Here is an 18086-nt window from a genome sequence, read left to right on the forward strand (position 1 = left end):
ATATTCAGCTCTGGCTCAGGATAGCAAGCATGTTGGGTCACGCGTGCAACAGACTAAGTGCAATACCTTAAAGTGCTTTTATTAAGCAGTTATACCAAGGCAGTTGGACAGGGCATGAGACAGGTAAGGTGCATAAGATATTCATACAAACATGCTGCTTCTTAGTCAGTTGTATTGCATTATGCATTAGTCATAGCAATCTGCCTCTTACTTGTTTTAACTTCTGCTTTCTCACATCTCGTCCGCCTTTTAACACATTCTATGCACTCTCTCCATATCCACCCCTCCCTTCTCCCCTCTCTCTTGTATAACTCTGAGGCTCTACTGACATTTATCACCCACTCCAAACCATCCACTACCTCCATACAGCACTCAAAACGTTCATACAAATCATTGCACCACCTGCTCTTTCTCTTTTTCTCTCCTTCTCCTAGTTGCTGGCGACATCTCCCCCAACCCTGGGCCTCCCTGCACTAGCATATACTCTCCTCCAGCTGCATATAGAAACCCTGCTAATCTTAGTAACATTCAGTGCTTTCCCTCTCCTATTGCTTTCATTGTTCTCTCTGGAACGCACGGTCTGTGTGTAACAAACTAACTTACATTCACGATTTTTTCCTCAGCAATTCCCTTCACCTTCTGGCTATTACAAAAATCTGGATCCAGCATTCAGACACCACCGCAGCTGCTGCTCTCTCATTTGGTGGATTGAAATTTTCACATATGGCCAGACCTGAGAATAGACAGGGTGGAGGTGTTGGTTTGCTCCTTTCACCACAATGTGCTTTCCAGGTCACCCCCACCCCGGTTCACTCACTTATGTTGCCTTCCTTTGAAGTCCACACCGTCAGACTCTTCAAACCCTTCTCCCTGTGAGTGGTGGTTGTGTATCGCCCTCCAGGCCCCTCCCGCCAGTTCCTGGATCACTTTGCCACCTGGCTTCCTCACTTTCTATCCTGTGACATCCCCACCCTCATCATGGGAGACTTTAACATCCCCATCAATGATCTCCTCTCCCAATCTGCCTCTCATAGGTTACTAACTCTCCTACACATGAAGATGGGAATACTCTGGACCTGGTTTTCTTCCGTCTATGCTCGCTGCATGACTTTACTAACTCCCCTCTCCTGCTCTCAGACCACAACCTTCTTTCCTTCTCTGTCAAGAACTGTCTCCTCACCCGGGACACCCCCCACTTACCACACTTATAGGAAAACACGTGCCATTAATACCCAGCAGCTTATGGACAATCTCCACACATCTTCAGCCCCCATCTCCTGTCTAGACTTGCCATTGTCACACTACAATAATACAGTGAAGAGAACCCTAGATGAAGCAGCACCTTCTACACGCAGAAAGACCCGACACAGACAACGGCAGCCCTGGCACACAATGCAAATACGTTTTCTTCAGCGTTGCTCAAGGTGTGCTGAGCGGCAGTGAAGGAAATCTCTTTTAGCAGAGGACTTCATCCACTATGAATTCATGCTCAAAACCTATAACTCTGCCCTTCATATGGCCAAACAATCCTACTTCACCCCCCTCATCACTTCACTATCCAACAATCCAAAATGACTTTTTGAAACCTTAAACTGCCTCCTAAAACCTAATGCACAGGCTGCTACCACCAGCCTCAGCGGTGAGGATCTGGCCACTTATTTCCTAGAAAAAATCAACCACATCCATCAGGACATCTCAGCCCAATCTCCTCAGTGCCTGGATCCCCTTCCCTGCTGCACTTCAAGCTCACTAGCCATCTTTGAGCCTGTCACAGAAGAAGAAGTTACCCAGCTTCTCATTTCTTCTCGACCTACAACCAGCAACAGTGACCCCATTCCTTCACATCTGCTGCAGTCTCTCTCACCGGTGATCACCACTCACCTGACTAAAATATTTAACCTCTCTCTTTCTTCAGGTATCTTTCCCTCATTTAAACATGCCATCATAACCCCTTTACTTAAATAGCCATCCCTGGACCAGAACTGCACTGCTAACTACAGACCTGTCTCTAATCTTCCTTACATCTCTAAACTCCTGGAACGCTTGGTCCACTCCCGTCTAATCCGCTATCTCTCAGATAACTCCTCGACCCTCTACAATCTGATTTCCGCTCCACTCCACTGAAACTGCCCTCACTAAAGTCTCTAATGATCTACTAACAGCTAAATCCAAAGGTCACTGCTCCCTGCTGATTCTCCTGGATCTCTCTGCCACATTTGACACTGTGGATCACCAGCTCCTCCTCACTATGCTCCACTCTATAGGCCTCAAGGAAACCATTCTCTCCTGGTTCTTCTACCTCTCTGACCCTCCTTCACTGTATCTTTTGCCGGCTCCTCTTCCTCTCCTCATCCCCTTATAGTAGGAGTTCCGCAGGGCTCAGTCCTAGGCCCCCTCCTCTTCTCTCTATACACTGCCCCTTTTGGACAAACAATCAGCAGACTTGGGTTTCAGTGTCATCTCTATGCTGAAGACACCCAATTATACAGTTCTTCCCCTGACATCACCCCTACCCTAATACAAAATACCAAGGACTGTCTGTCTGCTGTCTCTAACATCATGTCCTCCCTCTATCTTAAACTGAATCTCTCCAAAACTGAACTCCTCGTGTTTCTCCCCTCTACTAACCCAACTCTGCCTAACATCAAAATTACCTTGGAGGGTTCAACCATAACTCCCAAGCAGCACGGCCGCTGCCTTGGGGACATATCTTCGACACTAACCTTTCCTTTACTCCCTATATCCGATCACTCACTCGCTCTTGTCACCTGCATCTTAAAAACATCTCCAGAATCCGACCTTTTCTCACCTTTGAAACTGCTAAAACTCTTACTGTCGCTCTTATTTACTCTCGTTTGGACTACTGCAACTCTCTTCTGATTGGTCTTCCGCTTACCAAACTTTCTCCTCTCCAATCCGTCCTGACTGTGGCAGCCAGGGTCGTATTTCTGTCCAGCCGCTTCACCGATGCTTCCATCTTGTGCCAGTCATTACACTGGTTGCCCATTCGCTACAGGGTCCAATATAAACTCATCGCTCTCACCCACAAAGTTCTCCACAGTTCTGTACCGCCTTACATCTCTTCTCTCATCTCTGCCTATCGCCCTACACGTGCCCTCCGTTCTACAAATAACCTAAGACTAACATCCCTCATAATCTGAACCTCGCACCTCCGTCTCCAAGACTTCTCTCGTGCTGCGCCAGTTCTCTGGAATGCTCTACCCCTGACGATCTGACTGATGCCTAGCCCCCATGTCTTCAAGTGCGCTTTAAAAACCCATCTCTTTAAACAAGCCGACCACCTCAACAACTCAGTAAACCAACTTTCCCTTGTCCCCTCCTTCTAAATATTATTCAGAATGTGCTCCCTACTATTCATCTGTCTCCACACCCTCCATGCACAAGATAACTGCACTCGATACTTGATTATTGCACTTATACATACGGGCTGATGACCGGATCATGCAGCTTTATATGAAAATCCCTATTTATTATAATTGTCAGACCTGAAATAACAAGCACTTTGCACCTACTGTGTCCCCCCATTCCCTTGTAGAATGTAAGCGTGTGAGCGGCCGGACCCTCGCTCCTAATGTAACTGTTTAAACTGTCTTACCTTGTATTGAATTTATTGTCTGTACATGTCCCCGCTTAATTGTAAAGTGCTGCGGAATATGTTGTCACTATATAAATGAAACGTATTATTATTACTAGGAATTGGGTACAGTGTAGTGGTGAACGCAATAGTTTAGGATAGAAACAGTTACTGTGTTTAGCAATAGCTGCAGAGCAGGAGGAGCCGGGGTAGTTACCAGGAGGTTTAGTGACTGCAGCAGGGGAGTAACGGGGAAGTCTGCCCAGCAACCGAAGGAGGATTGGTGATTGGCCCAGTCAAAAGGGGAGGAGATTAGGCGAGGGCGGAGTAACGGTTTTTCCTGTCAGTTAGTTCTGAGGGAGGGATGTGACAGAGCAGTAGCTGGAGGTCCAGGGGGCACAGAAACCCGGTCCGACCAGCAGCAGAGGAACGTTAGGAACTCTAAAACGACTTTCCCTTAATGTTCGGGGCCTACGGTCCACAGGAGTCAGCAGAGTAACTTGTCTCAAAATCTTCCCAGAAGGGGAAGTCAGACGGGGAATAGTACAGAGGAAATGGAACGGGACTCTAAAAACTGCGAGGGTCTCAGAGGCCAAAGAGGTGCACTATGGAAGGGACATCTCAGGAGAAACAGACGGTGAATATTAACATATGCTGTGCAATGAACTGTGCACCTGGAAAAGGATGCGCCCAATACTGCGTGTTCCCTCATGGTGAAGTTGGACTGTTAAGTAAAGTTCTTTTTTATAAAACGGAGTGGAAGTCCCCTATCGTGTGTGCAGCGGTTACTGAAGAGGAAAACCGAAGACGGCAGAGATCTGCGACCAACACGTGAGTGTTCTGCACCACACGCACAGCACAGGAGAATTGGGACATTTGTCTTTGTCAGGGAGCCAGGGTGTAGGAACACAACAGTCCCTCGCCACTACTACCACCCTCACAAAAAATGCATAGGCCAGACTGTAATCCCAAGGAATCAAGAAGGTGTAGCTACAGTCACCACTGTGAGCGACAGCTGTAACTGTGCCCCGACACTGAGTGACGGTCGCTCTGTACTGATGCACTGCTGAGCCGGCTGCCAGTCTCAGTCCCGGGCGCAGTTACAGACGCCGCTCAGTGCTGCGTACGGTGACAGTAGGTGCGTTGGCGCCTGCATGACTGAAAGCCGGCGGCTTCCGGGTGCCGCACACTGAGTACAGCGGCCGGGCACCTCCCTAATGCTATTAACCAGCAGATTAACCCCATATGTGCATGTTATTGGCAATATCCAACCAGACAGGTTCCCTGTAAGGAACAATGCACAATAAATGTAAATCACTACAAATCTGAGACCTCAGAGACGTGTAACATCTTATTCTGGTCGTGTCCGATACAAAACTCCTTCTATTCCCCCCTAACATGTAGACTGTGAGCAGGGCCCTCCCTTATATTGTACCATACTGATACCGGGGGAGGGACGTCACCAGAGTAACCGCCCAGTGTGGGACGTCGGATCAGGGGACAAAGGACCCCATCAGTCACCAGAACAGGAGTCCTGAGACCCCAACAAGCTCAGGAGGAACGACCCTTCATAGCCCTCATTACTGATCGGCCATTATGTCATGAAGAGATGAATCTTCCTAATATTTCTTCTGCTGTCGCCTTATGAGGCTTCATTGTCCTCCAAACACAATCGGAAATCTGCTGATATATCCACAGAATCTAAAATCAAACTCTGCTGACAATCACTCTCCTGTGTGAGCGATGGGGGAGGGGAGAGGAGAAGACGAGACAGGGAGGGAGCGAGAACATCAGCGCAAGAGTCACATGTGCAAGGCAAAAAAAGAGGAGAAAAGTCGAAAATGGGAGATTCATCATTACACGTCATCTACAGCGAACCTGGTTTAAGAGGCCAGAGCTCCTCCATCATCACCTCCTGGTACCGATCCTGGTGTCCTTCTAGATACTCCCACTCCTCCATGGAGAGATAGACAGCGACGTCCTGACACCTTATAGGAACCTGACAACAACGACACAGTCATCACCCAGAATCCTCCAGTGCTGTCCTGTATAATGTCCCAGCAGTCACTTCTCCGCTCATCACCCAGAATCCTCCAGTGCCGTCCTGTATAATGTCCCAGCAGTCACCTCTCCGGTCATCACCCAGAATCCTCCAGTGCCGTCCTGTATAATGTCCCAGCAGTCACCTCTCCGGACATCACCCAGAATCCTCCAGTGCCGTCCTGTATAATGTCCCAGCAGTCACCTCTCCGGACATCACCCAGAATCCTCCAGTGCCGTCCTGTATAATGTCCCAGCAGTCACCTCTCCGGACATCACCCAGAATCCTCCAGTGCCGTCCTGTATAATGTCCCAGCAGTCACCTCTCCGGACATCACCCAGAATCCTCCAGTGCCGTCCTGTATAATGTCCCAGCAGTCACCTTTCCGGACATCACCCAGAATCCTCCAGTGCTGTCCTGTATAATGTCCCAGCAGTCACCTCTCTGCTCATCACCCAGAATCCTCCAGTGCTCTCCTGTATAATGTCCCAGCAGTCACCTCTCTGCTCATCACCCAGAATCCTCCAGTGCTGTCCTGTATAATGTCCCAGCAGTCACCTCTCCGGTCATCGCCCAGAATCCTCCAGTGCTGCCCTGTATAATGTCCCAGCAATCACCTCTCCGGTCATCACCCAGAATCCTCCAGTGCTGTTCTGTATAATGTCCCAGCAATCACCTCTCCGGTCATCACCCAGAATCCTCCAGTGCTGTCCTGTATAATGTCCCAGCAGTCACCTCTCCGGTCATCACCCAGAATCCTCCAGTGCTGTTCTGTATAATGTCCCAGCAGTCACCTCTCCGTTCATCACCCAGAATCCTCCAGTGCCGTCCAGTATAATGTCCCAGCAGTCACCTCTCCGCTCAGCAGCTCAATCATCTTGTTGCTGAGCTCTAGGATCTTCTTCTTCTTCCTCTCATGTATCGGGGGGTGCGGGGGAGGCTCTGTGACGGGGTCTGGGCTCCGCCCTCCTGACTCCTGGAGATGGATGATGGGAGTCACACCCTCCCCCGGTGTCTTTCTCACTATTGTGTAATCCTGTGTATGGAGAGAGACACTTAGGGAGAAGAATTCCTTCCCGACTCCAGATCTGACAATCAGTAGAAATCCCGGGATCAATAACCGTCTCCAGTAATCTGGGGCCATAACCTGGAATATTATTACACTCAGGACAGACATCCAGGCCCCTCCACAGCTCTTATAGGGAATCCCCATGACAACTCCTCCTGGCAGAGAGCTGCACACAATCACTGCTCTTACAGTAAAGAATCCTTCTCTTCCTCTTCTGGATTTCCTCTTCCCGATGTCGGACTTGTTACATAACACAATAAATCTGATAGAAATGTAGAGGAGTTACCTCTCCGCTCAGCAGGGAGATGATCTCCAGGGTGAAGTGTAATAATCTTCTGGTGGTCTCGTCCTCGTCCATCCTCGGGGTCATTCAGGAGAAGGAGGGATGAACACTGGATCAGCTGGAGGGATCTCGTCCTGCCGGCGTCTTCATGATAAAGGAGAAGATGGAGATCACAGGAGACGATATAACGACAATCACTGAATTCTGCCCCAAATATCCGACATTTATCAGGAAGAATCTGGAGGAAAAGCCACAAACTCCACCGCGGCCTCCTCCGCTGATCTGACCGCTCATTATCAGCCTCGTAGGAGGACGGTCACCGTGGTAACTACACCTCCAGCAGGGGACGGTCACCGTGGTAACTACAGCGCCAGCAAGGGGGGGGGGGATGGTCACCATGGTAACTACACCGCCAGCGGGGGGATGGTCACCATGGTAACTACACCGCCAGCAAGGGGGGGGGGATGGTCACCATGGTAACTACACCGCCAGTGGGGGGGATGGTCACCATGGTAACCACATCGCCAGCGGGGGACGGTCACGGTGGTAACTACACCAGCAGCAGGGGGTCAGGGAGATTCCATGCAAGTAACAGGACCCCCTCCTCACCCACGCAGTCTCGCACCTACAGAATCCCCCTGCTCCCTGTGCAGCCTCTATACAGGAACAGCCACTTATCTGCGCCCCCAAATCACCTCAGCTCCTCGGTGTAATCACCACAGCCTCAGCAGCAGAGAGCAATGGAGAGCGAGGCCCCGCCCCTTCCGGTGACATCATCAAGTCACATGGGTATGACGTCATTTAGCCCAGGTGTATGTAGTCTCTACCTCTCCTGAGCCCCGCCCCTGATCACATGACGGTGACGTCCCACAGGTCCTCCGCTCTCAGTGCAGCAGCCTCTTCCTGTGGTGTCTCTCTCCCCATCCTCTGCCGTCTCTCTGTCTCATAGTCAGGATCACACGCTGTCTCTGTGTTGCTGCCCTCTGCTGGTTGTTGGAGGCAGCGCGCAGAAGCTGTCTGTCCCGGCCTGTTGTCTCTGCTCTGATTGGCTCCGCAGTGTTTCCTCACAGACTGTAATGATTCTATAAACTATAAAGTTATTATAATGGTGAAGGAGCTGTGATGAGGCTGCGGTCATGTGACAGTGATGACGTCACCGCAGCTCCTCCCCCTCAGGGGTCATTGCCCCGCCCAGATCTGCAGATGATCCCGGCGCAGTCGCTCCTCCGACTCCTCCTCCCTCTGACGTCACATAGTGGCCGCTTTCTCCAGTGATGAGGATTTCTCTGCTCCCGGAGGTTCTGTAAGTCCAGTAGTCTCATCAGGTCCACATCTATAGTAAGTTCACCTGTTTCCCCAGTCAGGGCTCGCTCTCACTTCAGTCTGATAAAACCCCAGACTGCGTCCGGACCCAGTAATCCTCGGATTCTCTGCTCAGCGGCGTTTTGTTTTCCAGCTCCGATCGGATCGCACGCACCCATATAATCTACAGGTGCGTGTGAAACATCGCGCTGCACTCAGATACCACCCGAGTGCAGTGCGATTCCCGCCAATGCCAGCAGCAGAGGAGATGGAGATAGTGATTTCCCTGTCCCCTCCGCAGCCGTGCGAGAGGATCAGAGCATGGAGCACTGACATTCGGCTCCCGCTCACAGCAGAGCAGCAGCGAGTGTCATTAGCATATCGCATCGGGGGGTCTCGCATCGCATACCGTACGCTAGTGGGACCCCGGCCTAAGAGATACGTCTGTGTCTTGTATAGCAGAGCGGAGTTGTACAGATACCTGTCTTTACGTAGGCTCAGGTTCTCCCGGGGGCGACTCAGCCTCAGCATCCTCCCGCGCCATCTCCTCCTCTCCATGTTGTTGTGCAGAGTTCTCGGCGCCATCTTGTGATCAGGGTCTGGAGAATTTTTCATATTGTAATTATTATTTTTTTCTCCTATTTTTTAAATTTTAAAAAATGTTATTAAAATGTTCTAATGCTGATAATTTAGTCGTCCATTCAGATATTAAAATATTCACCCAATGATGAATGAAAGCAATTCTAAACCCATAACCCTTCTATGACCTGATCACTGTTATATGGTACGATGATTATTATCTTACTTGTTTTAACTTCTGCTTTCTCACATCTCGTCCGCCCTTTAACACATTCTGTGCACTCTCTCCATATCCACCCCTCCCTTCACGCCTCTCCCATGTATAACTCTGAGGTTCTACTGACATTCCTCACCCACTCCAAACCATCCACTACCTCCATACAGCACGCAAAATGTTCATACAAATCATTGCACCACCTGCTCTTTCTCTTTTTTCTCCTTCTCCTAGTCGCTGGCAACATCTCTCCCAACACTGGGCCTCCGTGTGCTAGCATACACCACTCTCCTCCAGCTGCATATAGAAACCCTGCTAATCTTATTAACATTCAGTGCATGCCCTCTCCTATCGCTTTCCACTGTACTCTCTGTAACGCACGGTCTGTGTGTAACTAACTTACACTCACGATTTTTTCCTCACTAATTCCCTTAACCTTCTGGCTATTACAGAAACCTGGATCCAGCATTCAGACACCACCGCAGCTGCTGCTCTCTCGTTTAGTGAGCTGAAATTTTTGCATGCCGCCAAACCTGAGAACAGACAAGGTGGAGGTGTTGGTTTGCTCCTTTCACCACAATGTGCTTTCCAGGTCATCCCCCCAGTTCCCTCACTTATGTTTCCTTCCTTTGAAGTCCACACCGTCAGACTCTTAAAACCCTTCTCCCTGTGAGTGGCAGTTGTGTATCGCCCTCCAGGCTCCTGCCGCCAGTTACTGGATCACTTTGCAAACTGGCTTCCGCACTTTCTATCCTGTGACATCCCCACCCTCATCATGGGAGACTTTAACATCCCCATCAATGATCTCCTCTCCCAATCTGCCTCTCATCTACTTTCTCTAACCCCCTCATTCGGCCTCTCACAGGTTACTAACTCTCCTACGCATAAAGACCGGAATACTCTGGACCTGGTTTTCTCCCGTCTATGCTCGCTGCATGACTTTACTAACTCCCCTCTCCCGCTGTCGGACCACAACCTTCTTTCCTTCTCTGTCAAGAATTGTCTCCTCAACCGGGACACCCCCACTTACCACACTTATAGGAATATACATGCCATTAATACCCAGGCAGCTTATGGACAATCTCCACACATCTTCAGCCCCCATCTCCTCCCTCTCCTGCCCGGACTTGGCATTGTCACACTACAATAATACACTGAAGAGCGCCCTAGATGAAGCAGCACCTTCTATATGCAGAAAGATCCGACGCAGACAATGGCAGCCCTGGCACACAATGCAAATACGTTTTCTTCAGCGTTGCTCAAGGTGTGCTGAGCGTCAGTGGAGAAAATCTCTTTTAGCAGAGGACTTCATCCACTATAAATTCATGCTCAAAACCTATAACTCTGCCCTTCATCCGGCCAAACAATCCTACTTCACCACCCTCATCACTTCACTGTCCAACAATCCAAAATGACTTTTTGAAACCTTAAACTCCCTCCTGAAACCTAACGTACAGGCCCCCACCACCAACCTCAGCGGTGAGGATCTGGCTACTAATTTCCTAGAAAAAATCAACCACATCCATCAGGACATCTCAGCCCAATCTCCTCAGTGCCTGGATCCCCTTCCCTGCCGCACTTCAAGCTCACTAGCCATCTTTGAGCCTGTTACAGAAGAAGAAGTTACACAGCTTCTCACTTCTTCTCGACCTACAACCTGCAACAGTGACCCCATTCCTTCACATCTCCTGCAGTCTCTCTCACCGGTGGTCACCACTCACCTGACTAAAATATTTAACCTCTCTCTTTCGTCAGGTATCTTTCCCTCCTCATTTAAACATGCCATCATAACCCCTTTACTTAAAAAGCCGTCCCTGGACCAGAACTGCGCTGCGAACTACAGACCTGTCTCTAACCTTCCTTTCATCTCTAAACTCCTGGAACGCCTGGTCCACTCCCATCTAATCCGCTATCTCTCAGATAACTTTCTCCTCGACCATCTACAATCTGGTTTCCGCTCCTTACACTTCACTGAAACTGCCCTCACTAAAGACTCTAATGATCTACGAACATCTAAATCCAAAGGTCACTGCTCCCTGCTGATTCTCCTGGATCTCTCTGCTGCATTTGACACTGTGGATCACCAGCTCCTCCTCACTATGCTCCACTCTATTGGCTTCAAGGACACTGTTCTCTCCTGGTTCTCCTACCTCTCTGACCGCTCCTTCACTGTATCTTTTGCTGGCTCCTCTTCCTCTCCTCGTTCCCTTACTATCGGGGTCTCGCAGGGCTCAGTCCTAGGCCCCCTCCTCTTCTCTCTATACACTGCCTCTATTGGACAAACAATCAGCAGATTTGGGTTCCAGTATCATCTCTATGCTGACGACACCCAACTATACACCTCTTCACCTGACATCACCCCTACCCTAATACAAAATACCAAGGATTTACTGTCTGCTGTCTCTAACATCATGTCCTCCCTCTATCTTAAACTGAATCTCTCCAAAACTGAACTTCTTGTGTTTCTCCCCTTTACTAACCCAACTCTACCTATCATCGAAATTACCTTGGATGGTTCAACCATAACCCCCAAGCAGCACGGCCGCTGCCTTGGAGTCATATTCGACACTAACCTTTCCTTTACTGCCTATATCCGATCACTCACTCGCTCTTGTCACCTGCATCTTAAAAACATCTCCAGAATCCTTCCTTTTCTCACCTTTGAAACTGCTAAACTCTTACTGTCACTCTTATTCACTCCCATCTGGACTACTGCAACTCTCTTCTGATCGGTCTCACTCTTACCAAACTTTCTCCTCTCCAATCCGTCCCGAATGCGACAGCCAGGGTCGTATTTCTGTCCAGCCGCTTCACCGATGCTTCCATCTTGTGCCAGTCATTACACTGGTTACCCATTCGCTACAGGATCCAATATAAACTCATCGGTCTCACCCACAAAGCTCTCCACAGTTCTGCACCGCCTTATATCTCCTCTGTCATCTCTATCTATCGCCCTACACCTGCCCTCCGTTCTACAAATGACCTAACATCCCTCATAATCCGAACCTCGCACCTCCGTCTCCAAGACTTCTCTCGTGCTGCACCAGTTCTCTGGAATGCTCTACCCCAGACGATCCGACTGATGCCTAGCCCCCATGTCTTCAAGCGCGCTTTTAAAACCCATCTCTTTAAACAAGCCGACCACCTCAACTACTCAGTAAACCAACTTTCCCCTGTTCCCTCCTTCTAAATATTATTCAGAATCTGTTCCCTACTCTTCATTTGTCTCCACATCCTCCATGCACAAGATAACTGCACTCGATACTTGATTATTGCACTTATACATACGGGCTGATGACCGGATCATGCAGCTTTATATGAAAATCCCTATTTATTATAATTGTCAGACCTGAAATAACAAGCACTTTTCACCTACTGTGTCCCCCCCATTCCCTTGTAGATTGTAAGCGTGCGAGCGGCCGGACCCTCGCTCCTAATGTAACTGTTTAAACTGTCTTACCTTGTATTGAATTTATTGTCTGTACATGTCCCCGCTTAATTGTAAAGTGCTGCGGAATATGTTGGCGCTATATAAATAAAAATGATTGTTTTTTTTGCATTTCCTATATATATATTTGTGGCAATGTGTATTGGTGTAAAATTACATATTTTATTTGATAGTTAATATACTTTGTTATGGACGTTTTTTCATTTTTGTGTATATACACTGCTCAAAAAAATAAAGGGAACACTGAAATAACCCATCCTAGATCTGAATGAATGAAATATTCTCATTGAATACTTTGTTCTGTACAAAGTTGAATGTGCTGATAACAAAATCACACAAAAAGCATCAATGGAAATCACATTTATTAACCAATGGAGGCCTGGATTTGGAGTCACCCCCAAAATTAAAGTGGAAAAACACACTACAGGCTGATCCAACTTTAATGTAATGTCCTTAAAACAAGTCACAATGAGGCTCAGTATTGTGTGTGGCCTCCACGTGCCTGTATGACCTCCCTACAACACCTGGGAATGCTCCTGATGAGGCTCAGTATTGTGTGTGGCCTCCACGTGCCTGTATGACCTCCCTACAACGCCTGGGCATGCTCCTGATGAGGCTCAGTATTGTGTGTGGCCTCCATGTGCCTGTATGACCTCACTACAACGCCTGGGCATGCTCCTGATGAGGTTGCGGATGGTCTCCTGTGGGATCTCCTCCCAGACCTGGACTAAAGCATCCGCCAACTCCTGGACAGTCTGTGGTGCAACGTGACGTTGGTGGATTGAGCACATCGGGGACATCATGTCTCGCTCCATCGGATTCAGGTCTGGGGAATGGGCGGGCCAGTCCATAGCTTCAATGCCTTCATCTTGCAGGAACTGCTGACACACTCCAGCCACATGAGGTCTGGCATTGTCCTGCATTAGGAGGAACCCAGGGCCAACCGCACCAGCATATGGTCTCACAAGGGGTCAGAGGATCTCATCTCGGTACCTAATGGCAGTCAGGCTACCTCTGGCGAGCACATGGAGGGCTGTGCGGCCCTCCAAAGAAATGCCACCCCACACCATTACTGACCCACTGCCAAACCGGTCATGCTGAAGGATGTTGCAGGCAGCAGATCGCTCTCCACGGCGTCTCCAGACTCTGTCACGTCTGTCACATGTGCTTCGTGTGAACCTGCTTTCATCTGTGAAGAGCAGAGGGCGCCAGTGGCGACTTTGCCAATCCTCGTGTTCTGTGGCAAATGCCAAGCGTCCTGCACGGTGTTGGGCTCTGAGCACAACCCCCATCTGTGGACGTCGGGCCCTCATACCACCTTTATGGAGTCGGCTCCTAACCGTTTGTGCAGACACATGCACATTTGTGGCCTGCTGGAGGTAATTTTGCTGGGCTCTGGAAGTGCTCCTCCTGTTCCTCTTTGCACAAAGGCGGAGGTAGCGGTCCTGCTGCTGGGTTGTTGCCCTCCTACGGCCCCCCTCCACTCCCCTCCCCTCTCCTGGTGTACTGGCCTGTCTCCTGGTACCGCCTCCAGCCTCTGGACACTACGCTGACAGACACAGCAAACCTTCTTGCCACAGTTCGCATTGATGTGCCATCCTGGATGAGCTGCACTACCTGAGCAACTTCTGTGGGTTGTAGAGTCCGTCTCATGCTACCACGAGTGTGAAAGCACAACCAATATTCAAAAGTGACCAAAACATCAGCCAGAAAGCATTGGTACAGAGATGTGGTCTGTGGTCCCCACCTGCCGAACCACTCCTTTATTGAGGGTGTCTGGATAATTGACAATAATTTCCATCTATTGTTTATCCCATTTGCACAACAGCATGTGAAATTGATTGTCAATCAGTGTTGCTTCGTAAGTGGACAGTTTGATTTCACAGAAGTTTGATTTACTTGGAGTTATATTCTGTTGTGTAAGTGTTCCCTTTATTTTTTGAGCAGTGTATATTTTATATAATGAGACTAATATGATTATATGAATGTTTGTAGTTTTCTTCATTTTTTATTTCATTGTGATGTCATTTCCTTGTTTTTTTTTCTATATAAATGTTGTATTTCTATGTGATTGCCCACAATTGACAAAAGCTCTGGAGGAGCTGAAACGTTTTGCAGATTTGTGGATGTGGAATAAATGATTGACTACAGGTGAGTGCCGGGATCTCTTTCCTTTCCCTCTCCATTACTAACCTGAGGGCTTGAAGACAGCTGTGTTTTTTGACAAATCACAGCTGTCATCAACCCTAACCACCATTACCCCGATTGCCACCGCACCAGGGCAATCGTGAAGAGCCGTGAAAAGCACCTGAATTGGTGCGCCATTTCTGAGGCGGCTGAGGGCTGGTATTTTTAGGCTGGGAAGGGCCCAGTAACCGAGGACCTTCCCACCCTGATAATATCCGCTCACAGCTGTCTGCTTTACCTTTGCTGGTTATCAAAAATAGGGAGGATTCCACATCTCTTTTTTAATTTATTAGCTAAACACAAGTACAGTAAACTCCACACACAGGGCAGTAATTATATATCTCATGGATATCTATCTCGATCTTTGCACATCTAACACCTAAATATCTGTCATTTCTATTCTGCACTCTCTTCCGGCACGTGTCACACAGACGTGTGTGCGGATGTCACACTTTATGTCATCTGTATGCAGGACGTACTGACGTCCGAGCTGCCGGCAAAAAACGGACATGTCCGGTCCGTGTGACCATGTGTGCAGCCTATAGATTATAATGGGTGTACGTGTGTGTCTCCGGTACGTGTGAAGGGGGCCTAAAGGGTGTGAGCACTTCTAGTATGAATTACCAGTAGGGGGCGTGACAACTTAAAGTGCCTAGGGCAGCATGAATGCCAGATACGGCCCTGAGCACAGCCCTAATAAAGTAATTAGAGCTGCAGATAAAGGGGGCTCGATCACAGCTCTGGATAGTGGGTTGTATGAGCCGGAGGTTATGAACATGGGTGACGATACTAATATATGCCGCACTCTAGATGGAGATCCTACTAATTCATACAATACCCCCTTACATTGTCTTTTGGAGGAGGGTTTGGTATCGGCTGTACTTAATGCCAAACAAATAGAATGATTAAAGGAAAATCACCCACAATGTCCAATATTTCATATATTACTGAAAACGCACAAAGGAAACATCCATCAGTCTAGAGTTACATTCAATACTGGCTGCAGAGAAGATTCCTATAATATAGTGAATATTACCAGAAAACATTTACCTATGTTATACACCGACAAGGATCCAGCAACAAGAAACCCAACTGACACGTGGAGGACAAACACCAAAAGTTTCATTGAATGTGGGAGAAATAAATGTGGTTTGTGCAAGTCTGTGCACAAAGCAAAAATGTCTGCATCTACTAACCATAATAAACCCTATAATATCCGACATCTCATTAGTTGTAGCTCCACACGCCATTGACACCATACAATGTGAAGCTTGTCTGCTGTAATATGTGGGGGGCACGGTCAGACTCTTACGTCACCGCATTGGGGGACACGTTAGGGACGTTCTTGGCCCCACAACACGTAATACATCTGCAGCATCACAACATCTCATACAACACAATAGGGATTAATCCCTTTACAGTTGTGGGTATTGAATATGTCACCAGACCAGCTAAGGGGGGAGATTGGTATAAAAAGTACACCCCAGAGAAGCCTTGTGGATTCTGGAATTGGACTCCAGATTCCCCAGTGATATGAATCTTCCTTCAGACCTTGTATCCATTTACTGAATTGTGTTTTTTCCTCTTTTATAGTAATTATACATAATATACACATTATAGATGCAGACACTTCATTCTTCTATTGCACGGATGCTTTTTGTTGTGGACATATGATCGTCCATAGGGGTAATGTAGACATACTTGCACACGTCCATTTGGGGCTGGGGGTCTCCGCTGTGCATTAGACCCTATGATGTGTATAAGAAGCCGGTTACTGGTGATTTATTATGTCATGAAGAATAACTGAACACAAATAACAGAGATCTCTGCTACTGGAAGTGGAAAGGAAGAACAAAGACAAAACAATTTAAATAATAAAAATATGGGAGGAAGAGAAACCAATCACAAACTAAAATGTTTTTATACAAATGCACAAAGCATGGGCAACAAACAAGGAGAATTAGAACTACTAACGCAGGAAAAGAAATATGATGTCATTGGAATCACTGAAACTTGGTGGGACGATACACATGATTGGAATAAAAGGCTAAAAGGATACAACTTATTTGCAAGAAACAGACTTGATAAACGAGGAGGAGGTGTCGCATTGTATGTTAGAAAAGCGTATATCTGCACAGAGATTGAAGCTTCAGAGACTGGGAGTTCTGTGGAAACTGTTTGGGTAAGAATACAAGGAGAGAACAACGGAAAGGACACCATTGTAGGCATTTACTACAGGCCACCTGGGCAAGCTGAAGATATGGATGAACTCTTTATGTATCAAATGACCAAGTTCTCAAAAAAATATGACGTAGTGGTCATGGGAGATTTCAACTATCCAGACATTTGTTGGGAATCTCTCTCAAGTAAAACTAACAGGTCAAGAAAATTCTTATCCTCTCTTGCTGACAACTTTATCTTCCAAAAGGTAGGGGAGAAAACAAGGGGATCTGCTACTTTGGATCTAATCCTTATAAACAAGGAGGAAATGGTTGAGGAGGTAAAAGTGGCTGGGACCCTAGGAGGCAGCGATCATGCTATTATAGAATTTTGGATAACTAGAGGAGGAAGACATGTGAAGACTCAAACTTCAAGGTTAGATTTTAGAAAGGCAGATTTTAAGAGACTCAGAAAGAGAATAGGAGGGATCCAATGGCTGGATGTCCTTAAGGACAAAAATGTCCAGGAAGGATGGGAAATTTTTAAAAATGAGATTCTCAAAGCACAATCGTTAACAATCCCGAAAAGTAGGAAGAATGGGAAGCATTTAAGGAAACCAGGATGGATGAACACAGAACTTAAACACATGCTAAAAAGAAAGAAAGAAATGTTTATTAAATGGAAAGAGGGAGGCATATCTAAAGAAGATTATAATGCAGTCTGCAGATCCTGCAGGGCATGTATCAGGTTAGCTAAAGCTGACAATGAATTAAGGCTTGCAAGAGATGTCAAAAGCAATAAAAAAGGATTTTGGGGGTATGTCAAAAGTAAAAGAAAAGTCAAAGATGCTATAGGATTTTTACAGGATGAAAATGGAGAAATGGTAAGAGAGGATGTTGAGAAGGCCAAACTTTTTAATTCCTATTTTGCATCTGTTTTCTCTCAGAAAGAAAATGTAACATCAACTGATCTTCACTGTCCTTTTAAAGGAATAGAAGAATCCAAGTTATCTGTAAACAGAAAGATTGTGAGGGAATATTTAGCTAACATAAATGAGTTCAAGTCTCCAGGTCCAGATGAATTACACCCCATAGTACTGAAGGAGATCGTAGAAGAAATTTTAGAACCACTCTCCATAATCTTTGAAAATTCTTGGAGAACAGGAGAAGTCCCAGAAGACTGGAGAAGAGCAAATGTTGTTCCTATCT

At 47.4% G+C, this 18086-nt stretch overlaps 1 pseudogene; it reads right to left on the reverse strand.

Moving 5' to 3' along the window:
- The window catches only part of LOC141240127 (uncharacterized), a 106316-nt pseudogene that overhangs the window by 17059 nt on the left and 71171 nt on the right, over positions 1–18086 (reverse strand).

Source organism: Phyllobates terribilis, unplaced genomic scaffold (assembly GCF_046119375.1).
Source record: "Phyllobates terribilis strain yellow unplaced genomic scaffold, ASM4611937v1 Scaffold_796__1_contigs__length_659822, whole genome shotgun sequence".
Lineage (NCBI taxonomy): Eukaryota > Metazoa > Chordata > Amphibia > Anura > Dendrobatidae > Phyllobates > Phyllobates terribilis.